A 26,870-nucleotide genomic window follows, 5' to 3' on the forward strand; every position below is an offset into this window, starting at 1 on the left:
CCACCTCTTGGTCATAAACCCTGCAGAGATTTAAGATGAGTCTCAAATTTTAAAGACAGTCAGCAGAGAGTGTGAAGATATATGAACAGAGGAGAAAGCAGCTGAAGGCACAAAGGACCCCAAGGGATTTTTAGAACTGCTTTCATTTAATAAGCCAGTAGTATAGCAACCTAAAGACCTTGGCTGTGATCACACCAGGATGTTTTTAATGGATTGCTGTGGGGAAACATGATGGGCACCTGCCATCCTCTGGCTCATGGTGCTAAGTGGGCAGCTCCAGCACCAACTCTGTGGCGAGCCTATAGCTGGGGGTGTAGTAGAGGTATTCCTTGCCATATGGGAGCTCTTTGGTGAAAAGATTCCTTTAAGGAAAAGTTTTTTTTGCTTCCTCTTCAGGAATGGTTGGAAGGACCATCATGCTGTCCCCATTCTTCCATTCAACCGGGGTGACTTACTTCTTCTCTGCTCTCAGCTGGAAAGAGAATCTCATCAAAGTTCCTGCCAGTGGTAGCTGAGTAGAAGATGGACAGTTTCGGTTTATTATCAGGACCAAAAGTGAACACCACATGAGCGGTCACAGGCATGCTCTTTTCGTCATTCTCTGGTGGGTCCAACATGCCCAACTGAATGACTAGGTCCCCATTCTTATCATCAGTGATAGGAAAAGGTAACTTTTTTGTGGCTCTTCACCATTGTAAGCATTGATATCCTTGCTCCATGCCAGATAGTCTTCCACGCTGGCTATGGAAAGAGCAATCATCTTAACTTTTCTCTTGGCAAGTTCTGGTGCCAGATTTGGTGCTCTGCCGAGTTCTGTGGTACACACTGGGGTTAAGTCCCGAGGATGGGAGAAGAGAATTCCCTGTGAGTCTCCCAGATAGTCATAGAAACAGATGCGGCTGATGGTAGTACTTGCCTCAAAGTTGGGAGCCTCATCCTGGAGGAGAAGACCTCTGCCCGTGGCGGCAGCAGTGATACGGATGTAGGAGGAGATGCAGGACCGACAGCCACTAGCCTGTGGTTCTAATTTCTCCAGTTGCACATTTTTAATGTGCTTAGTTTTTGTTATTGAGTGATAGAATTTTCTTATATATTTTGGATATTAATCCTTTATCAGACATATGGTTTACAAATATTTTCTCCTTTTCCATAGGAAATTTTATTGAATACATTGTTCATTTCTTAGTTGCCTATGCTTTTGTGTCATTTAAAAAATGCATTGTAAAGACTGAGGTAGAAATTATTTTTTTTTATTCTAGGAGTTTTACAATTAAAGTCTTGTGTTTAAGGTTTTAATTTAAGTTGATTTCTGTATATTGTGTAAGATAAGGGTCCATTTTCATTCTTTTGTATATGAATATGCAGTTATCTCAACAGTATTCATTGAAGAAGTTATTTTTTGCCCACTTTATATTCTTGGCACTTTTGTTAAAGATCATTTGATTAAACATGTGTGGGTTTATTTGAGGGTCCTTCATTCTGTTCTATTGGTCTATGTGTTTCTTTATATGCCAGTATCATACTGTTTTGATTCCTATAGCTTTGTAATACAAATAGAAAATTAAAAGTATGATGCCTCTAACTTTTTCTTTCTTCTTTCACAAGATTGCTTTAGCTATTTTGAATCTTTGTGGTTCCATTTGATTCTTGAGGATTATTTTTCCAGCATTTGCAAAAAATGTGATTGAAATTTTGCCATGGATTTTATTAAATCTGTAAATCTGGTCCCATAACTTCATGGAAAATAAATGGGAAAATAGTGGAAACAGTGTTAGACTTTATTTTTTGGGCTCCAAAATCACTGGAGATAGTGATTCCAGCCATAAAATTAAAAGACGCTTACTCCTTGGAAGGAAAGTTATGACCAACCTAGATAGTATATTCTAAAGCAGAATATTACTTTGCCAACAAAGGTCCGTCTAGTCAAGGCTATGGTTTTTCCAGTGGTCATGTATGGATGTGAGAGTTGGACTGTGAAGAAAGCGGAGTGCCAAAGAATTGATGCTTTTGAACTGTAGTGTTGGAAAAGACTCTTGAGAGTCCCTTGGACTGCAAGGAGATCCAACCAGTCCATTCTAAAGGAGATCACTACTGGGATTTCTTTGGAAGGAATGATGCTAAAGCTGAAACTCCAGTACTTTGGCCACCTGATGTGAAGAGCTGACTCATTGGAAAAGACTCTGATGCTGGGAGAGATTGCGGGCAGGAGGAGAAGGGGACGACAGAGGATGAGATGGCTGGATGGCATCACCGACTCGATGGACATGAGTTTGAGTGAACTCCGGGAGTTGGTGATGGACAGGGACTCCTGGCGTGCTGTGATTCATGCGGTCACAAAGAGTCGGACACGACTGAGCGACTGCACTGAACTGAACAGAACTGAAATCACTACAGACCGTTACTGTTGGCTCAGCAGTAAAGAAACTTCCTGCCAATGCAGGAGATGCAGAAACGATTCCTGCGTCTGGAAGACCATCTGGAGAAGGAAATGGCAACCGACTCCAGTATTCTTGCTTGAGAAATCCCATGGACAGAGGAGCCTGGTGGCCTACAGAGTCAAAAAGATTCAGACATGACTTAGACAAACAGAAGTAGCGATCTGAGAACACACACTGTTTTTCCATTCAGGTGTGTCTTCTTCAATTTCTTCCCTTAATGTTTTATAGTTTTCAATGTACAAGTCTTTAACTTCCTTGGTTAAATTCATCCACAAGTATTTTATTCTTTTTGATGTTGTTATAAAAATGATTGTTTTCTAATAGAGCCTGAAGTCAGGTAGGTTGATTCCTCCAGTTCCATTCTTCTTTCTCAAGATAGCTTTGGCTATTCGAGGTTTTTTGTATTTCCATACAAATTGTAAAATTATTTGTTCTAGCTCTGTGAAGAATACCATTGGTATCTTGATAGGGATTGCATTGAATCTATAAATTGCTTTGGGTAGTATACTCATTTTCACTATATTGATTCTTCCAATCCATGAACATGGTATATTTCTCCATCTATTAGTGTCCTCTTTGATTTCTTTCACCAGTGTTTTATAGTTTTCTATATATAAGTCTTTAATTTCTTTAGGTAGATATATTCCTAAGTATTTTATTCTTTCCATTGCAATGGTGAATGGAATTGTTTCCTTCATTTCTCTTTCAGTTTTCTCATTATTAGTGTATAGGAATGCAAGGGATTTCTGTGTGTTGATTTTATATCCTGCAACTTTACTATAATCATTGATTAGTTCTAGTATCAAGACAGTATGGTACTGGCACAAAGACAGAAATATAGATCAATGGAACAAAATAGAAAGCCCAGAGATATATTCACGCACATATGGACACCTTATCTTTGACAAAGGAGGCAAGAATACACAATGGATTAAAGACAATCTTCTTAACAAGTGGTGCTGGGAAAACTGGTCAACCACTTGTAAAAGAATGAAACTAGAACACTTTCTAACATCATACACAAAAATAAACTCAAAATGGATTAAAGATCTCAATGTAAGACCAGAAACTATAAAACTCCTAGAGGAGAACATAGGCAAAACACTCTCTGACATACATCACAGCAGGATCCTCTATGACCCACCTCCCAGAATATTGGAAATAAAAGCAAAAATAAACAAATGGGACCTAATTAACCTTAAAAGCTTCTGCACAACAAAGGAAACTATTAGCAAGGTGAAAAGGCAGCCTTCAGAATGGGAGAAAATAATAGCAAATGAAGCAACTGACAAACAACTAATCTCAAAAATACACAAGCAACTCCTACAGCTCAACTCCAGAAAAACAAATGACCCAATCAAAAAATGGGCCAAAGAACTAAACAGACATTTCTCCAAAGAAGACATACAGATGGCTAACAAACACATGAAAAGATGCTCAACATCACTCATTATCAGAGAAATGCAAATCAAAACCACTATGAGGTACCATTTCACACCAGTCAGAATGGCTGCGATCCATAAGTCTACAAGCAATAAATGCTGGAGAGGTTGTGGAGAAAAGGGAACTCTTTTACACTGTTGGTGGGAATGCAAACTAGTACAGCCACTATGGAGAACAGTGTGGAGATTCCTTAAAAAACTGGAAACAGAGCTGCCTTATGATCCAGCAATCCCACTGCTGGGCATACACACTGAGGAAACCAGAAGGGAAAGAGACACGTGTACCCCAATGTTCATCACAGCACTGTTTATAATAGCCAGGACATGGAAGCAACCTAGATGTCCATCAGCAGATGAATGGATAAGAAAGCAGTGGTACATATACACAATGGAGTATTACTCAGCCATTAAAAAGAATACATTTGAATCAGTTCTAATGAGATGGATGAAACTGGAGCCTATTATACAGAGTGAAGTAAGCCAGAAAGAAAAACACCAATACAGTATACTAATGCATATATATGGAATTTAGAAAGATGGTAACAATAACCCTGTACAAGACAGCAAAAGAGACACTGATGTATAGATCAGTCTTATGGACTCTGTGGGAGAGGGAGGGGGTGGGGAGATTTGGGAGCACGGCATTGAAACATGTATAATATCATGTATGAAATGAGACGCCAGTCCAGGTTCGATGCACGATACTGGATGCTTGGGGCTGGTGCACTGGGACGACCCAGAGGGAGGGTATGGGGAGGGAGGAGGGAGGAGGGTTCAGGATGGGGAACACAGGTATACCTGTGGCAGATTCATTTCGATATTTGGCAAAATTAATACAATATTTTAAAGTTTAAAAATTAAATTAAATTAAAAAAAAAAAGAGAGAGAGAGAGAAAACTACTAGTGATGGAAAGGAAGTTCAAGAAATGGCTAAAAGTTCAAGAATTTAAGGACCACCAGAAAATCAGGAGTTTAAACTCTGTGTCTCTCAATCTTTAAAACCTACCTTCCCTTTTAATAAAAGATTGAAAGTAAAATATTTTTATGTATCAAAAAAAAAAAATGATTGTTTACTTCATTTCTTTTTTTCCGGAGAGTTTATGCTTAATGTATAGAAATGCAACTGCTACTTGAATGTTGCTTTTGTATTCCTGAACCTTTACTGAAATTAATAACATTGAGGGAAAGAAAATAATAGAATTGTATTTGGTAAAAGATGCTGATAGACTGAAAAATTTCCAGTGAGACTACCAAAATCCAAATTGGTCAGCCAGTGGCTATTCACTCATTCAACAAACATTCAATTATTTATCATGGGCTTAATTACAGCCCCAGTCTTAATTATGCTGCATCCAGTCCTATGATTAAGGCAACCTCAGTTTCTCCATGCTGGCCAAAAATTTCAACAATTTTTTCAACAATGGTTAGAACCAAGTCATACCAAACTCTAGTAACCTTCCCCAATCTATTTTATAAATTTTTGTTTCCTGTTTCCACAGAGGCATCTTTTTAAAGTGTTTTCATATAGCAAAGATTTAGTAAAAATTACGGTTAATGGCTTTGGTTGTCTTTCTCCTTCAATGACTCCAAGTTTAGCATAGTTTCTAAAAATGTAACTAATCTGGAATTAATGGAATTTTCTTTTTATTTTCCTAACAAAATGTAATATGGTAAGACAGTATACTGAAAAGAAGTACAATAATTCCTTGACATCCATGAGGGATTGGTAATACGCCTACCTCAAATGTCCCCACAAGGCCTCCATACCAAATTTGAGATGCTTGGATTCCTTAGTCAGTTCCACATTCACGATTCAACCAACTGGGACAAGACCAGCTGTTGGCTGACTCTGGATGCCAAACAGCTGATTTCATGGGCAAGATGGTGCAGGTTATACTGAAAATTGCTATTTTAGTCAATTTGATGCTTTTAGATTATGCCCCTGCCTTATTTGATTGAATAGGTCATATAGTGACATTGTATTTTCTTTTACTTATTAAATATATTTTGTTCAGAGTTTATGTGCTAGTTGTTCTGTAAAACCAAATATAGTGCTATTTATATTTCTCTAAGTAATCCTAATTAACAAATTAAGGTTTTCCTTCTTAAAAATAAAACTAATACAATGATTTTTGATATATTTATGATTCCTGTTCATTAATGTGTTATAACAGTCAGGCATATGCCCACTTACACATCCTTTCACTCAAGTTGGTAAACAATTATAGAAACAGGAATTTGAATTCTGTACTTATAGTAATTCCTTCTTGATTCTTACTAGTTATTATTATTTTCTGTAGTGATAAGATACATTACAATAATAAACTAGTAATATTATTTTAAATCTATCAGGATTCATGTATATAGAACCATAATATATTTCTTACAAAAAAATCTGCCTTTTGAATATCAGGAGATTTTTTTTCTTTTTGGTTCAGGTAAGATAACACTGATTTTGTAATAGCAGAATGTGTGTGTGTGTGTGTGTATGTGTGTGTGTATCTATGTTAAAATACCTTTTAAATTAAAATGTCAAATTCAGCTTAGCACTGGAAGGGCAGTCTATGATTGAGGAATGGCTGTCAGCTTGTCTTTTGTCTGTCAAATTGCAAGCTCTGCTATGGTGACTATTTTAGGCCAAAGGATCACAGAACTCTATATCAATAGTGGCTCAATAAAACTGGAAGAAAGTTGAGACAATCTATTAATTGTTTTGGAGGTTGGATTTTGCACTTTGAATTATTTAAGGATATTTTTGCCACCTTCCCTACTGTTGAATGAATAAGTCAGGAATCCATTCAAGTAAGGCATGAAAAAAAGACATTGAAATCCATCAGGGTAGCAATTTCCATGAAAAGTTGAATATTTTAGCCTTGTGCTGTAGTTGTAGAGGCCATGTTTGTTCTGTAATTTGCAAAAGCAAATTTTTACTTGTAGGTTTTTTTTTTTTTTTTTTAATTTTCTCAATGACTATGCCTTTAGAAAAATTTTATATACATTTGTATGTATCTATCAATTTGTAGCCTGAAAAGATTTGATGATTAGGTTTCTTGGGCTCTTTTTTTCAAGTGATGAGAAAGATCTAGGATTAACTCACCCATGTAGATCCTCCAGAATTGCCCAGGAAATCCAGTGGTGTTAGCAGCTATATCTAGCCATAGTGTTGGTGTCAGCTGCTCCAGCTGTGTCCACGTGACATTGTAACCTGACTGTCGCTTGCATTATAATCATGATGCAGTAGTTGAAACTTAGCATTGCTGTCTTTCTTTCTGTGTATCTAGTTTTGTAAACTTCCTGCCAGCCTTATGAGCTAATCAGTAGCTTTCCTACATTTTCTTTTTATTTGAAAGAGTTTATTTCTCAAGCTCAAAATGACAGAACCAGCATTTAAACAGAAAATTTAAATTTAAACAGCTACATTCTCAAGTGTAAGCTAAATTAAAATTGCTATATTTTCCTTCTGAAATAATTATGGTCATTATAAAGTGACCATAATTTTATTCAGCTTCACTTTGTTTTATCCTTAAAGTCTATTTTGTTGGATAGTAATATAGCTACAAGCACTTTTTATTTTTGTTTAATTTAGAATTTACATGTTATAACTTTTTTGATTCTTAACCTTCTTCTAGCCTGTGTCCTTCCATCTTAGATATGTCTCTTATAAACCACATAGAATTGTCAGTGAATTATGTATATTCCAACAGAGGAAAGAGTGACAGACTTTATGTTTTGGGGCTCCAAAATCACTGCAGATGGTGACTGCAGCCATGAAATTAAAAGATGCTTACTCTTTGGAAGAAAAGTTATGATCAACCTAGACAGCATATTAAAAAGCAGAGGCATTACTTTGCCAACAAAGGTCCGTCTAGTCAAGGCTATGGTTTTTCTAGCAGTCATGTATGGATGTGAGATTTGGACTATAAAGAAAGCTGAGTGTTGAAGAATTGATGCTTTTGAACTGTGGGGTTGAAGACTCTTGAGAGTCCCTTGGACTGCAAGGAAATCCAACTATTCCATCCTAAAGGAAATCAGTCCTGAATATTCATTGGAAGAATTGATGCTGAAGCTGAAACTCCAAGACTTTGGCAACCTGATGCAAAGAACTGGTTCATTTGAAAATATCCTGATGCTGGAAAGATTGAAGGCAGGAGGAGAAGGGGACAACAGAGAGTGAGATGGTTGGATGGCATCACCAACTCAGTGGATATGAGTTTGAGTAAACTCCAGGAGTTGGTGATGGACAAGGAGGCCTGGTGTGTTGCAATTCATGGGGTTGCAAAGAGACAGGACTGAGTGACTGAACTGAACTGAACAACCTTACAATAGATAAACAGTCATTCCTGGTGAAGTGGGCAGATCTATAAATCATGAACCTCTTTGAACTTGAAATCCAATAGCAAGCCCTGGAGAGAAAGGCATGTGGGTTACCATCACCATAAACTGCTTTTCACTAGTAGCAATATATTTTATCCTTGCAGCAATTTACTCAAGCTATTTAATGCAAGTATAATTGTCTACATTTTATTGTTGAGCACAGGAAAATCAATTTCCCAAAGAGACACAATAAGAAAAACAAGGGTTCAAATTCATAGCCTGTGATTTTATGATGTATTCTTTTTAAAAAATATATCATTTTCATGCATTGAACTGAGATTAAATTGATTGTACAGCTTCATGCAATCTCTTTTGAATCACTCATTTACTTTTTCTCACTTCTATCTTCATATGCCCTTTGATACATGACTCCAAAAATCACATTCTGTCTGGGAAGCAAATGGTTAAATTTGAAGGGAGGGAAGATATAGGGAAATAGATTAAAAAAAAAAAACAATTTCCTGAAAAATAGTATTCTGTGCATGTATTTATATACTATTTGCTAGACTTTGTTCTATAGGTTTTACCTGCATTGATTAATTAAATTTGCATAGCAATCATATAAGGTAGTAATAGTTAAATTATTCATTTTATTCTTATTTTGCAGGTGTGGGAACTAGACAGAGAGATTAAGGGTCTCTTTCAAGGCTGTATAGCAAATAAATGGAAGAGCTGGGCTTTAACCTGAGGCTTTCTGCTTCAGAGTTTATGCCTTTAACCATTCCTCTTAATGACATTTTATCACACAGAGGATTTTAAACAGAAAGTGCTTTTGTAAGATATTATTTGTTTTAGGAAAGATGTTAATTATTTTGGAGAATAGTATTGGTTTCCAAGGCATCCCTCAATTAACAAAGACAGATTTCTTGGTATATAAAGTTATTAAGATTTGATTTTTCTAATTTATATGTTCCAATAATATATTTTACTAGACTAAAAATAATACAATATTTATGAAATATGAATAAGCTAGTTAACATTTCTTATCTCAAGACAGAATTTTTAAGCCTATAGCTAATGGGAATTCTTCACTTACCTTTTTTAATCAATAAACTTGAGTATTAGAAATAAAACAACATTTCCCACAAATATGCATGCATTGGGCATTTATCATTTAACATGCAGCTGTCCTGATCTTTAGGGATATAGCAGTAACCAAAGCAGTCAATAAAATCTGTAATCTAAAAGGATCACATACTATAGGCGGCAGATAGACCATGAACAAATAAAAACAATATGTATTATATTTGGTATGGTTGCTACTATGAAGCAAAATAAGGAAAGTAAGCAGTGTAGATAAAAAATAAAAAGCAACCCTGATAGTAGATGCGAAATTTATCTTTAAGATGATCAGGAAAAGAGAAAGTTACATTCAAAAGTCAACATAAAGAGATAAGGGATAAATATCCATGTATTTTAAGGAAGGGAGAATTCCAGGCAGAGGCACTCACAAAGCACTATTCCTGATGTGGGCAGGTGCCTGGTGTTTTCCCATGTATTAGGAAAGTTGATTAAGCATATGCAGAGGAAGTATGTGCGTCTTTTCTTTCTTTCCAAGAACAGTAAATTGTAGATTTCATGGAGTTAAAAATAAGGAGTATTTTCACTTTTTAAAATAAAAGTGTATTTAAGATACAAGTTCCTTAATGCTATTATGTATGTCTTTTATGAAACATGATTAATATTTTAGGTATATCAATTAAATGTGATCACTCATTAAACTTGATTGCTTAAATAAATACAAAATACATTACTTTTTACATTTTTAATAATTCATTTATACTTATTATGAATATCTTTCAAATATAGCTATTTCATTCCATAAAATATTTTTCTTATCAAAAATATACATTTAAATCATGCAACCATAGTAGCAAAAAGAAAAACAAATTAAAAATGAAAACAGTTTCAGAGATCTCTGTGATAACATTAAACATAAAATGGGGTCCCAGAGAAAAGAGAGAGAAGGAATCAAAAATGTGTTTGAGGGAATTATGGCTAAAAACTACATGAACCTGAAGAAAGACAGATATCAAGGTTCAGAAAGCATAGAGGTTCCAAACAAGATTAAATCCTAAAAAATACATCAAGAAATACCATAAATATGTGTTCCCCATCCTGAACCCTCCTCCCTCCTCCCTCCCCATACCATCCCTCTGGGTCGTCCCAGTGCACTAGCCCCAAGCATCCAGTATCGTGTATCGAACCTGGACTGGCAACTCGTTTCTTACATGATATTTTTCATTTTGATATTTGGCAAAACTAATACAATTATGTAAAGTTTAAAAATAAAATAAAATTAAAAAAAAAAAAAAAAGAAATACCATAAATAAAACTGCAAAAGTTAAAGATAAAAAGAGATTTCTTTTTATTTTATTTTATTTTATTTTTAAACTTTACAATATTGTATTAGTTTTGCCAAATATTGAAATGAATCTGCCACAGGTATACATGTGTTCCCCATCCTGAACCCTCCTCCCTCCTCCCTCCCCATATCCTCCCTCCGGGTCATCCCAGTGCACCAGCCCCAAGCATCCAGCATCCTGCATCAAATCTGGACTGGCGACTCATTTCATACACGATATTATACATGCTTCAATGCCATTCTCCCAAATCTCCCCACCCTCTCCCTCTCCCACAGAGTCCATAAGACTGATCTATACATCAGTGTCTCTTTTGCTGTCTTGTACACAGGGTTATTGTTACCATCTTTCTAAATATTTCTAAAAAGAACAAGAGAAAAAAAAAAAAAAGTCATATAACAAGGGAAATTTCTGTTCAGCTATCAGCTAATTTAAGGAAGCTTTATAGACCAGAAGAGAGATGGCATGATATATTCAAAGTGCTGGAATGGTAAGTCTATAATCTAAGATACTCTACCTAGCAAGATTATTATTTAGAAACAAAGGAAAAACAAATAACTTATCATATATTAACCCCTTGGTAATAAAAATTAAAAAAAAAAACCCTATACTAGATATAATGAACAGATGATCTGTTCTTTAATATAACTGTGGTTTTAAAGTCTCCTACTATTATTGTATTATTGCCATTTCTTCCTTCATGTCTGTTAGTATTTGTTTTATATGTTTTGGTGTGTCTAATATTTGGTGCATACATGTGAACAGATTTTATCTCCTTCACTTGCATTGACTGTCTCTTGTATCCATTATTATTATATAATGACTTTCCTCATCTTTTGTTCTAGAATTTGTTTAAAAGAAATATGTTGTTATCCTCCCTTTCTTATCATTTCTATTTGCATGAAATATCTTTTTCCATTCCCTCACTTTTAGTCTGTGTGTGTCTTTGGATCTGAAGTGATACCTTGAAGTAAGTAAGTAGAAAGAATTGGATTTTTAAAATCCAATCATCCACTCTGTGTCTTTTGATTGGATCATTTATTTACATTTAAAGTAATTATTGATAGATACGCTCTTATTGACATTTTATTACTTGTTTTCTAATTATTTTTTGAGTTTTTCTCTGCTTATTTCTCCTTCTTTTTGTTTCTTCCCTTGTGGTTTGATTTTCCTTAGCAGTATGCTTGTGTTCCTTTATGTTTATTTTTCTGGGTAAGGACAAAAAAAATCTTATATTAATGGACAGATCATCTAGACAGAAATTTAAAAGGTTTTCTTTTAAATTTTCTTAAACAGTGGTATTAAATGAAACAATAGCCCAGTGGAACTCCGTAAGTACCTATAGGACATTATATCCCAAAACAGAAGAATACATGTTCTTTTCAAGTGCCCATAAAATGCTCTTCAAGATAGATTACATGCTAGGCCACAGAACAAGTCTCAATAAATTTAAGAGGATAGAAACTATATCAAGGACTTTGACTGACCAAAATGGTATGAAACTAGAAACCAAATGACATAAATAAAAATGGGAAAAGAACAGGTATGCAAATACTGAAAGGTTGTTGCTGAGCCATGAAAGATGCTGGGATTCTTGTCCTCTGGAGGACAGGAATTTAATCTGAGGCCAGTGAGGAGGCTTGATCACTCAGAGCTTTTGTGTAATAAAGTTTTATTAAAGTATAAAAGAGAGAGACAGCACGTCTGACACAGACATCAGAAGAGGGCAGAAAGAGTGCCCCCCTGCTAGTCTTTAGCAGGAAGTTATATACCTACCAGCAGGCTGCTAATTAGAAAAAGGAAATGTCCCAAAACTCAGAGAGTGGCACCAGGCCCCTCTCCCACAACATGCATTCTGAGATAACATTGGCACAAGGTTAGTCATCCTGGGCCATAAAATAATTGATATGAATCTTGAAGAAACACAGGTTTCCAAGCAAATACATAGTCTCATTAACATAGTTTAGGAGAACATTTGCATGAGTAAAACATACTGGTTTGTTGGTTAAAATACACTGGTTTGTCCAGTCAGTTCTGAGTCTTAGGTGGAACAGACTTGAAGAAAGATAGAGTGTAAGGTAAATACATAGTTCATTAAAACAGCTTAAGAAAAATATTTCCATAAGAAAACTCAAGGGTTGAGAAAAGTTAAGTTCAGGTGGAACCAGGTGTTGTCATGGAACACAGAATTTTAAAAGAAATCTCCTTTTAATTTTGTATAGAGAAGGGAAAAAAATCTGATACTTACAGTTTATTTCCTCCTGTTGCTGAAGGGAGAGAGAAAAACTGTCTGTCACTTGCAGCCTATTTCCTCCGTTTGGGGGCCCTTAGCCTTCCTGCCTGTTACCCTCTCAACACTAAACAACAAGCTATTATAAAAATGATGGGTCAATAATGATATCAAAGAAGAATTCATAAAATACCTCAAGACAAAAGAAAATAGAAACACAGCTTTCCAAAATCTATGGGATGTAGCAAAAGCAATTTTAAGAGAGAAGTTCATAGTAATACAGGCATCCCTCAAGAAACAAGTAAAATTTCAAGTTAACAAACTAACCTACCACCTAAAAGATTAGCAAAAGAAGAACAAAGCTCAAAATAACCATAATTAAAGAATTAATAAAGAGACAAAAATAAATAGAAAAAAATAATATGAAAGATAAATGAACACAAGATGGAGGGTTTTGAAAAGATAAAATTGATAAATCATTAGTCACGTTCACTAAGAAGGAAACAAAGTACCCAAATAACAATTATAAGAAGTGAAAGTGCAGAAATAACAAACATTACCAAGAGATAGGAAAAAAAAAAAAAAAATCAGAAAAGAATACTATGAGGAGTTATACATCAACCTAGTGGACACCCAAAAGAAATGGACAGATTTCTAGAAACATACAACCTGCCAAGAAATGAAGCAAGAACAAAGACAATTTGAACAAACTGAACACTAGTAGCGAAATTGAATTTGTAATTATAAAACTTCCAGCCAACAAATGTCTTGGACTATATGGCTTCACAGGGAAATTCTACCAAATATATAAAGAATTAATATCTAACCTTATCAAACTAGGTCAAAACAATTGAAAAGTTCATAACATTCCCAAATGCATTCCATGAGGCCACAATTACCCTGATACCAAAACCAAACAACAGTACAAAAAGAGAAAATCACTGGCCAATATTTTTGATAAATATAGATACAAAAATCCTTAAAAATATTAGCAAACAGAATCCAATGAGAGATTAAGAGAGCCAGTTGAACTCAGGTACCTAGGTAGCTCAGCTGGTAAAGAATCCCCTGGCAATGCAGGAGACCTGGGTCCCATCCCTAGGTTGGGAAGATCCCCTGGAGAAGGGCATGGCAACCCTCTCCACTACTAGGGGCTTCCCTGATGACTCAGATAGATGTTAAAGAATCTGCCTGCAATGCAAAAGACATGGGTTCTATCCCTTGGTCGGGATGATCCCCTGGGGAAGGAAATGGCTTCCCACTACAGTCTTTTTGTCTGGAGACTCCCATGGACAGAGGAATCTGGCAGGTAACAGTACATAGGGTCTCAAAAAGTCAGACACGACTGAGCAACAAACATGTTCATAGGATGTTATTTCCCAAATCTGATATATATCCAATATCATACATCATGATCAAATTAGCTTTATTTCAGGGATTCAAAGATGACTTGGTATCCACAAATCAATCAATGTAATACAACAAATTAACAAAAGGTCAGAAAAAAGCCACATGGTCATCTCAATAGGTGCAGAAAAATCATTTGACAAAAGTCAACATCCATTCTTGATTAAAAGAAAGACAAAAAAATCTCACCAAAGTAGGGATGGAGGGAACAAACATACCTCAACATAATAAAGGCCATTTACAAAAAACCTACAGCCTATATAACATGCAATGCTGAAAAGCTGAAAGCCTTTCCTCTAAATTCAGAAACAAGCCAAAATTACTTACTATTGGCATGTTTATTTAGCATAGTATTGGAATCCTAGCCACAGTAGTCAGACAAAAATAAATAAATAAATAACATTCAAATTAGAAGGTAAGGAGTAAAACGGTCGCTATTAGCAGTTTTTATATAGAAAACTAAAGTCTCCACCAAAAAAGTATTTAAAAAATCATTATGAATTCAGTAAAGGTTCAGTATACAAGATTAACATGCAGAAATCTGCTGCTTCTTTATACACTAGTAATTACATATAAGTTCAGACTGTAAAGCGTCTGTCTACAATGTGGGAGACCCGGATTTGATCCCTGGGTCGGGAAGATCCGCTGGAGAAGGAAATGGCAATCCACTCCGGTACTATTGCCTGGAAAATCCCATGGACAGAGAAGCTTGGAAGGCTACAGTCCATGGGGCCGCAAAGAGTCGGACATGATTGAGCGATTTCACTTCACTTCAATTACATATCAGAAGGAGAAAGTAAAGAAGTGCTATTTAAAATTGCATCAAAACTTAAAATACCTAGGAGTAAACCAAAGAAATGAAAGACCCATAATCCGGAGGCTATGAAACAACTGATGAAGGAAACTGAAGTTGCTGAAAAGAAATGGAAAGATAGCCTGTGCTCTTGGTTTGGATGTAATATTGTTAAAAAGTCCGTACTACCCAATGCAATGTACAGATATAATACAATCTTTATGGAACTACCCATGACATTTTCACAGAACTAGGACAAATTATCCTAAAATTCATATGGAAACAGAAAAGATGCTGAATTGCCAAAGCAATCTTGAGACAAAAGAACAAAGTTGAAGATATGACCTTCCCAGACTATCCTATGAAGCTCAGGTGGTCAAAACAACATGTATTGGCACAAAACAGACATATAGATCAATGGAACAGAATAGAAAGCCTGGAAATAAACTCACATACCCATGGTCAATCAACTCAACAAAGGAGACAAAATATGTAACAAAGTTAAGACAGTCTTGTCAATAAGTGGTGCTGGGAAAACTGGACCGCAATATGTCAAAGGTTACAACTTTTTCTCATACCATATATGGAAATAAACTCAAAATAGGTGAAAAACCTAAATGTAAGACCAAAACCATAAACCTCTCAGAAGAGAACATAGACATAACACTTTTTGGCATAAAACATGGCAATATTATCTGGCTCTGGCTGGTTACATGTTAGTAGTTAGTTTTACAACATGCAGGTGCAGAAGAATGAACAATTACAGCATGCAGGTACAGGGGCTATCATTAATCTGAGACAATCTGACGTTTACTTCCAAATCTTTGTTTGCCATATGTGAGGAGGGGGTTTCCTGGTTTTTCTTTAATGATGGTTAATGGGAATCATGCCCAAGCCACATCAAAAGCAAAAATAAAGAAATGGGACCTAACTAAACTTAAAAGCTTGTGCACAGCAAAGGAAACCACTGACAAAACAAAAAGTCAAACCAGAGGATGGGATAAAATATTTACAAACAGTAAGACTGATAAAGTGTTGATATCCAAAATATCTAAACAGCTCATTAAAGACAATCTCAAAAAACACACACACACACACACACACACACAACAAACTCAACCAAAAAATGGGCAAAGACTTGAATAGGTATTTTTCAAAGGAAGATATATAGGTGGATAATAGCCTCATAAAAAGATGCTCACTATCGTTAATTATGCTAGAAATGAAAATCAAAATAACAATGAGATATCACCTCACACCTGGCAGAATGGCTTTCATCAAAATGTCTACAATTACAAATGTTGATGAGGATGTGGAGAAAAGAAGGAGAACCCTGGAATACTGATGGCGGGAATATAAATTGGTTCAGTCACTGTGGAAACCGGTATAGAAGTTTCTCAAAGTGTTGCAGGGAGGGCAAAAGGGATTTCATCCTGAAGACTGTCAGCCATCTCAAGGCAGGATGTGAATTGGGCCTGAACCCTGTTAACCATCCTTAAAGAAAAACCAGGAAAGCCCCTCCTCACAGATGGCAAACAAAGACTGGAAGTAAAGGTCAGGTTGTCTCAGTTAGATTAATGATGGTGCCTGCACCTGCATGCTGTAATTGTTAATTCTTCCTTACCTACATGTTGTAAAACTAATTACTAACATGTAACCGGCCATGTAGCAAAAGGTGTAAAACTGAGTCCTCCAATATCATTGAGGTCCTTGTTGGGAACCAATTCCCCTTGGACCTGATAGCTTAATGAACTATACTCCACTGTCTTGAGTGTCCTCTGAGAAGTATTTTGTGACTTCAGATTCTACAACAAAAATACTAAAAATAGAAGTACTATATGATCCAATAATTTCACTCCTGAGTATATATTCTAAATGGACAAAGAAAAAAATATTCAAAAAGATACACACACCTCAATGTTCATAGCGTTCCTATTTACAAAAGCCAAGCTATTTCAAGAGGGAGGGGACATACGTATACCCAAGACTGATTCGTGTTGATGTATGGCAGAAACCAACACAATATTGTAAAACAAATATCCTTTAATTAAAAATAAATTAATTTAAAAAATCAGAGGAAGACAAAAAAAAACAAAAACAAAAAAACTAGGGAGGCAACCTGAGGGTCCGTCTACAGTGCATCAACAGTGCATCTTTATTCATCAACAATGAATAAAGAAAATGTGGTGTGTGTGTGTGTATATCTATCTACCTATTGAAATTTCACTTAGCCAATCAAAAAAATGAAATTCTGACATTTTCAGCAAAATGGATGGACCTAGAGAATATTATGCTTAGTGAAATAAGTCAGACAGTGAAAAATAAATACTGTATAATGTCATTTATATTTGGAATAAAGAAAATAAAACCAACAAATATATATAGCAAAAACATAAACAGACTCAGAGATACAGACAACAAGCTTATTGGTTACCCGAGGAGGGTGGGGAGAGGGAAGACAAAAGGATAAGGCTTGGATACTGGATTAAGAGGTACAAACTACTATGTAAAATAGATGAACAACAACGATATATTATACAGTACCACTGGGATTTATACCCATTATCTTGTAATAACTTTTAGGAGTATAATCCTAAAAACAATGAATCCCTTTGTTGAAACTAATATGATATTGTAAATCAGTTACACTTTAAATGAATAAATGCATTAACATTTAACAGAAGTAAATATAAATCTTGGACATACTTTTAAAAATTATTGTTTTTATTTCTGGCTTACTTCACTCTGTATAATAGGCTCCAGAAATAAGCCAGAAAGAAAAATACCAATATAGTATAATAACATATATATATAGAATTTAGAAAGATGGTAACAATAACCCATTGGAGAAGGAAATGGCAACCCACTCCAGTGTTCTTGCCTGGAGAATCCCAGGGAAGGGGGAGCCTTGTGGGCTGCCATCTATGGGGTTGCACAGAGTCGGACACGACTGAAGCGACTTAGCAGCAGTAGCAAGTAACAATAACTCTGTATGCGAGACAGCAAAAGAGACACAGATGTATAGAACAGTCTTTTGGACTCTGCGGGAGAGGGCGAGGGTGGGATGATTTGGGAGCATGGCATTGAAACATGTATAATATCATATGTGAAATAGATCTCCAGTCCAGGGTTGATGCATGAGACAGGGTGCTCGGGGCTGGTAAACTGGGATGACCCAGAGGGAAGGGATGGGAAGGGAGGTGGGAAGGGGGTTCAGGATGAGGAACACATGTACACATGTGGCAGATTCATGTCAATGTATGGCAAAACCACAACAATATTGTAAAGTAATTAGCCTCCAATCTAAATAAATAAATGTATATTAAAAAATATTGTTTTACTCTGGATACACATTTACAATATATTTTGAAATTTAGTTTAATTTGATCATTTGTATATCCAATGCAGTCTATTACAGAAGCTATATAGAATCAGCACCATGAGCTTCTAAGACTGTATATAAGCTTGTTCTCTGTGGTTTTCATCCACTTCAATAAAGTTGATGTTAATTCTTAAATTTCTCACAAATTATTTGAAAGTACTAGGCTAGGGGAAATAAAAAGTTAGTTGCTAGTCCTGTCTGACTCTGACCGATGGACTGTAGCCTACCAGGCTCCTTTTTCTATGGAATTTCCCAGGCAAGAATACTGGAGTGGGTTGCCATTTCCTTCTCCAAGGGATCTTCCTGATCCAGGGATCGTGGGTCTCCCACATTACAGGCAGATTCTTTACTGTCTGAGCAACCAGGGAAGCCCAGGCTAGGGGAAGCATTCTATTAAATCCAAAGTCTATTGACTGCACAATATTGATTTAGTTATTTTGAGCACATGCTTTATAAAGTTTTATGGAAATATTGGTGAAAGATACTTACTAACTAATTAAAGTTTTCCATTTTTACCTGGAAATAGTATTTTTTTATGATCACAGGGAAAAAAGCTGCTTTGACAAGGATGGGTTGGCTTTACTGATTTTCTTAAACATCTACCTAGTGTGGTTTGGTGAGTGTGAAGACAAAAGCTGATCAACTACAGGGCTGTTTTACAGAACTCCACAAAAGTTATGGTTGTACTAAAATATCAACAAGAATGGAGAGAAGAAGACAGGTTCAGGTATTAGTAACAAAACAGTGAGGGATACGGAAGCCTGCGCCTCAATCCATGGAGTTGCAAAGAGTCAGAAATGACTTAGAGATTGAACAATAACAAAATAATCTTAATAGGACTTGGTCTTTTCACATATGCACAGTTACAGAGGAAGTATGTTAAGGGTTTATCATAATTCAGCTTTCTGCTTCAGCAGCTTCAGAGATATTGGTGCCATTCTTTGAGATAGGAAACATAGGAGAAGTCTGTCAGGTAAAATAAATTGATTCTTGAATGTATTAAACTTGAGATGCCCTTGAATCATGGAAATACAGGTAACTGAGAACAGATAAATCTACGTCTTGAGATGGAAAGGAAGCTCTCAGATGGAGGTTTTTGTTGGGAGTCATCAAGCTACAGATAGATGATACTTGAAGACATAGTGGAAAGAACTCTCTAAGGCAGAATATGTATATACCTTCTCTCTAACTTTATATATATAGAAAGAATAAGTCCTGTTAAGACTATCTTCTTACTAGTGTCTGAATCTGTCCTATACTTTTCATTCTCAGTGATGTTATATTATCGCAGACAACATAAGTCTTTTGTGGAGTTGTATGAAGCAACTTTCGTCTGACCCTCACCAAATCATTTTCCAAAACATAGGCAATGGTATTTTCTTAAATACAAATGGTATCATGATATTATTTTGCTAAAACAGTTGTTCATGTGCCTTCCACTTTTCCTAGAAATCTTTCATCAACTCTTTAAAGTGTCTGCTGCTGTTGCTGCTAAGTCGTGTCAGTCGTGTCTGACTCTGTGTGACCCCAGAGACGGCAGCCCACCAGGCTCCCCCGTCCCTGGGATTCTCCAGGCAAGAACACTGGAGTGGGTTGCCATTTCCTTCTCCAATGCATGAAAGTGAAAAGTGAAAGTGAAGTCACTCAGTCATGTCTGACTCTTCCCGACCCCATGGACTGCAGCCTACTAGGCTCCTCCGTCCATGGGATTTTCCAGGCAAGAGGACTGGAGTGGGTTGCCATTTCCTTCTCCAATGCATGAAAGTGAAAAGTGAAAGTGAAGTCGCTCAGTCGTGTCTGACTCTTCCTGACCCCATGGACTGCAGCCATGCAAGAGTACTGGAGTGGGGTGCCATAGAAAGTATCTAGTTTACTAGATCTAGTTTATTTTACTGTTAAATATCTACTCTACTTTACTGTTCTTTAGTTCATAACATATACGTGAGTTCTTTGAAAACTTCCTTAAACCAAAGAAGCCTGCTTCAGTTTCACAAACACACTGTTTATCACCATGCATTTTCACTCCTTGATAACTATTCTTTCTCTGCTAGTTTATAAACACTAGGAGAAGGAACTATCTTTTTAACTTCAATATGCAAGGCTGAGTGTGGTATTGGATTTAACAAATAGTATTTGCTGCTTTTTTAGAGTAGTCATAGTTGATTTGAGTCCTATTTTGAAGCAGGTAACACACTAGGTACGTAGTGATATTGGATGTATAGTGAAGTGTTAACTTGCCTCCCTTGAGTAGTTTATGGTTTAATGTTGGCCATTTAAGGTATAAACTCATTGAAAATAATGAATGGTAAGCTATTTACCTTTGTCAAATACATAATACTGGGAATAATTTTTGTATGAGGTAATTCAAGGACAAACTAGTAATTCTATAATGCTTCTTTCTAAACCCTAATTAAGCCTCCTTCCTTGGCTGTCAACAGTGTCATTTCCATGATAAATGTGAATCAAGCATTCAATTTGAAAAATAAGCAAGCATTTTATGAATAAAAATATTCGTTTACATTCAGTTATGTAACAAATATTGAATTTCCCTCATGTGGTCTGTACTATGCTAAATGTTGTACACAAATATCCATGAGTCACAAATAGTTCACAAGATAAAAGGAGAAGAAGCAAACACATCATTTAAAAGAATATGGTGATATTTCAATGATAGCCATTTGCAAAGGGTAGAAGTCAGAATCAGGAATACCTTGAATATCCATGAATCTCTGATATACTGGGGGAAATGGGTGGTATTATAATGTTCAGTTCAGTTCAGTCACTCAGTCGTTTCTGATTCTTTGCGATCCCATGAATCGCAGCACACCAGGCCTCCCTGTCTATTACCAATTCCTGGAGTTCACTCAAACTCATGTTCATCAAGTTGGTAATGCCATCCAGCCATCTCATCCTCTGTAATCCCCTTCTCCTCCTGCCCCCAATCCCTCCCAGCATCAGGGTCTTTTCCAGTGAGTCAACTCTTCCCACAAGGTGGCCAAAGTATTGGAGTTTCAGCTTTAGTATCAGTCCTTCCAATGAACACCCAGGACTGATTTCCTTTAGGATGGACTGGTTGGATGTCCTTGCAGTCCAAGGGACTCTCAAGAGTCTTCTCCAACACCACAGTTCAAAAGCATCAATTTTTTCGTGCTCAGCTTTCTTCACAGTCCAACTCTCACATCCATACATGACCACTTGAAAAACCATAGCCTTGACTAGACGGACCTTTGTTGGTAAAGTAATGTCTCTGCTTTTTAATATGCTAAGTTGGTCATAACTTTTCTTCCAAGGAGTAAGCATCTTTTAATTTCATGGATGCAATTATAATGGTTAAACTGATTTAAATGTCCACAAGTCATCATTTTAATATCACTTAAATTTAATGGATATTTTCTGATATCTTCAAACATAAAAATTTATGTTACAACACTATATATCTACTATTTGATAATATATACATATATCAAAAGTTGAAGTGAAAATAAAGAAATTATTAATTTAATTATGTGTGGATAATTTTATCTCATAAATATTTATAATGTAGATTGTTTCTTCAGTAATGCCTTATATGACATCTAAATTTTATATTGTTTCTTTTCTTTTCTAATCCTTTCTTAGGCTAAGTGAATGTTGACCAGAAATTAAATAGTGAATGGAGAAAATGCAATAATTTCAGCAATTTAAAGTTTTTCTAATAATTTTGCAGAAATAGTTAAATCTTCAGTTTAAAAATAAAAGTATTAGTAAGAGAAAAAATAGATATGAAGTATGATATAATCATAGTAAGACAGATTTCATAAATTTTCCAATATGGTACAGTCATTTTTAGAAGCATAATTATATGGAACCAACTTAAAGACCAAGCTTTCTTTCCTGCTGTTTTAGTGCTTTGAACTTAGAGCAATTAACTTTAAGTTAGTTTTCAGTCAATATTAAGGGTACCATTTTATGTAAAACAATTTAAATTTGTGCCAATTATCCACCTTTGGAGTATAATTAAGAACAAAGTATTATAAGGCAGTTCATGTCATTATTTGAAGGAAAAAAAAAATGAGTAGTGAATTCTGCTAAAAAAAACCACAATGCTGTGTCTCACGTAGGCACTGGAAAAGAAGGTGTTTTCCTCCTCAACAATGTTGAAAACTTATGTGAATAAGTAGTATTTCCCTAGGAAGCAAAACCTACCTATGGGAATGTCACAAGATACATCTTTTGGCCTGCAGCACTGCACATTTGGAATGCTGCTGAAGGAGGTGGAGGTCATGGTGACAGTAGAGCCCCAATGGAGAAGGTGCTGGAAGATGAATATAGATCTCCCTGCCAAAACCAATTACTATTTAACACTTTTCCTTGACCCAGGGACAGTTTCTTCTCTCTAAAGACTAAAACTGGGAACAACTGCATTGCATTAACAATATTAAATTCCAAAAAGTGACTCAAATGAGGGAACTATTGAAAGGCTTAATTATTCACATAAGTGTCATACTGAAGCAAGTAAATAAAATAATATAATAAAAGATGTTTCTATCAAGAGGATCTAGGACAGCTTGCTTGATAATTCAGACAGCTTTCTTGATATTTCACATAAAATGTGTAAGGATGTCTGTGATTCCATTCTTACTTTAAAATACTTTCATGTTGACAATGACTTTAATCATACATTAAACCATGGCTACTACATTTTCGTTGATTTTACACATTTTCTGTATTTTTCAAAATTATTTATTTGTGATACAACTTAGTGAATTAATTGTTTTTCTTTTTTTCCCCAGGCCTGTCAGCTTAAGGACACACAATTCTTGCAGAAATTTCATAAACAGTTTAATTTCCCATCATTGTGACCTGAGGAGTCATCAGCCTTTTTGTTTCCCTCTTCTCCTGAATATCTTATAACACATGTCCTCACAAAGAAGTCTGAGAAGTTCTTTCCATTGTGATTCCCATTCGGCTACCAGTCCAAATGATATTGCCCTTCAGCAAGGATTTGGGTCATTTCCACCTTTACTCTTTCACCTATACAACTGATTGTCCTGGAGGATAGGAACTCTAGCTGTTCCACTGCACTACCTCCTCATTCCATACTGCTGCTGGGGACTCACAAGGTGACAATGCTAAACACATAGATTTGCTTTTCTGAAGAACTAGTTATGTCTTGTGTATATAGATTTTGTATTGCAATACAGTTTTTACATTAGTTTTATGGAAAAGCATGAACTATTTTGAAGAGATTAATACATACACCATTACTGGGGTAGGAAATACTTAAAAATGACTGCAGCATCTTGTGATATCAGAAAACTAGGAAGTGTTCAAAAATTAAAACAACAAATAGCTCACCTGCAATGGAATGTCTGTCAAAAGGATACAGGAGCAAACTGAAAGAGCTCCCAGTGGCCAAACCTGGAACTGTTTGAGCAAAAAAATAAAGTATGCAGCATTACATTAAAATCCAATGTATAAATTAATATTCATAAGTCCATACTAGTGTAAATAAATACATGAAACATAAATGAATGTATGAAATATAAATAAGAGAAATAATACAAAACTCTTGTACACAAGAATTCTAAATAATAAGAAGATAGTCCACTCCCAAGGTAATGAAGCGTTAACTTTTTACTATTTAAGAATGAGCTATGAAGAATGACTTCCTTGCAAAGAGTACAGTACGGAAAGAGCAAAAAAAAGGTACTTTTAGTGGAGAAATCTGTAAAGCACTACTTTAGTCAGTGATTAAGGTCAGTATCTACAGTAAGTCATGCTCCTAGTATGATATCATGTGATGAAAACGGTATTGTATTTCTGCACTTTTCTTATGCTTCTAAGCTCTTGCCTAAAAATCTGAGCAAACTTTGGGAAGCTTCATGCAAACATTATAGTTCTACTTAGATTCTCTCTCTCTAATTCTTGCAAATATTTCTGTATAACTTCCCTGGTGGCTCAGTGGTAAAGAATCTGCCTGCAATGCAGGATACTCGAGATCAATTCCTGGGTTGGAAACATTCCCTGGAGAATGAAATGGCAACCCACTCCAGTATTCTTGCCTGGAGTATCCCATGCATAGAGGAGACTGAAGAGTTATAATCCATGGGGTCACAAGAGTCAGATAGGACTTATCCACTAAACCACCAGACACCATTCCCTAATTAGAGTTAGCTATTCAGATATTTTTAAAACTCTATTTAAATTGTATAGACACTACTGAACTAATATTTTATACCACACTTAATAGCCATGATTATTAAATTGGTAGTTATAAGCGACTCTTTTTTATTTTAATGTATTTTTTTTAGGCATTGATGGTGCATCCAGATTTTGAACAGAAAAGAAGGAAACAGTAGAACAACATGGTTCTTTTAAAGTATTTAGAGTATATTTTAGGAAAAAAAAATTTTGTGTGGGCTTCCTATCACAGTGTTTTTAGTAATAGTATTTGATGTTTTAAAATTATAGTTTAAAGCAAGAATTATAGGTATAAAAATAAGAAAAAAATCATTTTAGTATCTTTCCAACAGAGACCTTTTCAATTGTTATTTAACTGAGTTTCCAGGGATGAGTTTCTCTCTGTATAAGCATATAAGAGGGCATGGTCTCTCAACAGTGAAAATTGTTTAAGTACATGAGGAATTTGAAATTTATAATGAATGATATAAAATGTTTCCATAACTGATGTTATGTATCTTCAGTGTTTCATATATGTCAGTGCTTATTTAATACTTCCAGTGGTCATGTATGGATGTGAGAGTTGGACTGTAAAGAAAGCTGAGCACCGAAGAATTGATGCTTTTGAACTGTGGTGTTGGAGAAGACTCTTGAGAGTCCCTTGGACTGCAAGGAGATCCAACCAGTCCATCCTAAAGGAGATCAGTCCTGGGTGTTCCTTGGAAGGACTGATGCTAAAGCTGAAACTCCAGTACTTTGGCCACCTCATGTGAAGAGTTGACTCATTGGAAAAGACTCTGATGCTGGGAGGAATTGGGGGCAGGAGGAAAAGGGGACGACAGAGGATGAGATGGCTGGATGGCATCACTGACTCGATGGATATGAGTTTGGGTAAACTCCAGGAGTTGGTGATGGACAGGGAGGCCTGGTGTGCTGGGATTTATGGGGTCTCAAAGACTCTGACACGACTGAGACTGAACCGAACTGAACCAGCTTTTAGTTTAATTTTTCTGTTTTACTTAATGAATGTAAATTCAATATTTTTTTCCTGTGAATGACAATCACTCCTTTACATAGAATATTAGGAGCCATTCTTATTTTGTGCTGCATTTTCAATGGTTTTGACCAGAGACAAAAGCTCCTGTCTTCAAAACTCACTTTGGGTCTGACTGTTCTCAGGGGAATAATGAACACACAAAATTGGCAAAGGTTAAGACACTAGTATTTACTTAGATCACTTTTAAATGAGAACCCTATGTAAAGGCAAGTATTCAATAATACTTGAAAGAAAGCTGCCAAAATAAAACCTTCAGAGGAAGAATGTTTCTATTCTACCTTCATATACATGATATCTGGGAACATATCAAGAACGTTAACATGGGGAACCCCATACTTTCTCTGCTATAGACAAAGGAGCAAACTGGCAGGAAAAGACATTTTTAGTACTGGCGTGAGTTTTGTAAAATGTAGGATTAAGTAATTTCTACCAAATGAAGAATGACCACAGTTGGACTCAACGTCAACTTGGGTAAAGTCAGCAGGAGTTCCCTGGGCTGCACGCATGCTTATACTTTGTTCCCAGTTTGTCTCCAGGCATACTGATATAGATTGTGCCAGCATCAAGGACAAGCCTTCAGGAAGGCCTGTGGAGCAGATGCACACAGGATATTTCACTTCCCATAATTTTATTCTTAAAAATATTCTGGGGGATACACTAATGATGTACTTCTGACATAAAAATTCTTATCAGAAAGTTCAATTCTATGATATTTGAAACTTGTTTTTGTAATTTTTAATTTGATTTATGGATAATTTTGAGGATCTGATTTCGACTAAGAAAGCCATACTTTAAAAAAAAAATGCATTTATCATGCTCTTCCAGGATGTTTGCAAATTCTTCAGATTTCATATATCCAAATGGAGAATGACTAGAACTTAAGTTTTAGAACTTCTATATGGAATGTCATCATTCAACTAAAAAAAAGATAAACAGGTAGCTAAGAAGATGATTAATAGACATTGGATGTCTGTGTCTGTCATTTTTGCTCTTTTTGGTATTTTGTTACATTAAGCTGGCTTTGTTAATTAATTAGTGAGATCTGGGGATAATTAGGACAAAATAGTTGATTTATATATTTTTAAAGATATTGAATAAATAAAGGCCATGGAATGTATGTATATCATAGGTAAAGTATGTAGTTGTAAGAATTTTTTAATAAGTGAATGACTAAGGCAAAGAAAAATCACTCCTAATTAGAAAATCAATTCAATGGATACTA

General features: G+C 35.6%; 1 pseudogene; it reads right to left on the reverse strand.

The window, feature by feature from the left end:
• Positions 1 to 262: 262 nt before the first annotated feature.
• Positions 263 to 22,693, reverse strand: LOC102275747 (peroxiredoxin-6 pseudogene; annotated as a pseudogene).
• Between the last annotated feature and the right edge of the window lie 4,177 nt (positions 22,694 to 26,870).

The sequence above is a fragment of the Bos mutus genome, chromosome 6, assembly GCF_027580195.1.
Source record: "Bos mutus isolate GX-2022 chromosome 6, NWIPB_WYAK_1.1, whole genome shotgun sequence".
NCBI classification, from domain to species: Eukaryota; Metazoa; Chordata; class Mammalia; order Artiodactyla; family Bovidae; genus Bos; species Bos mutus.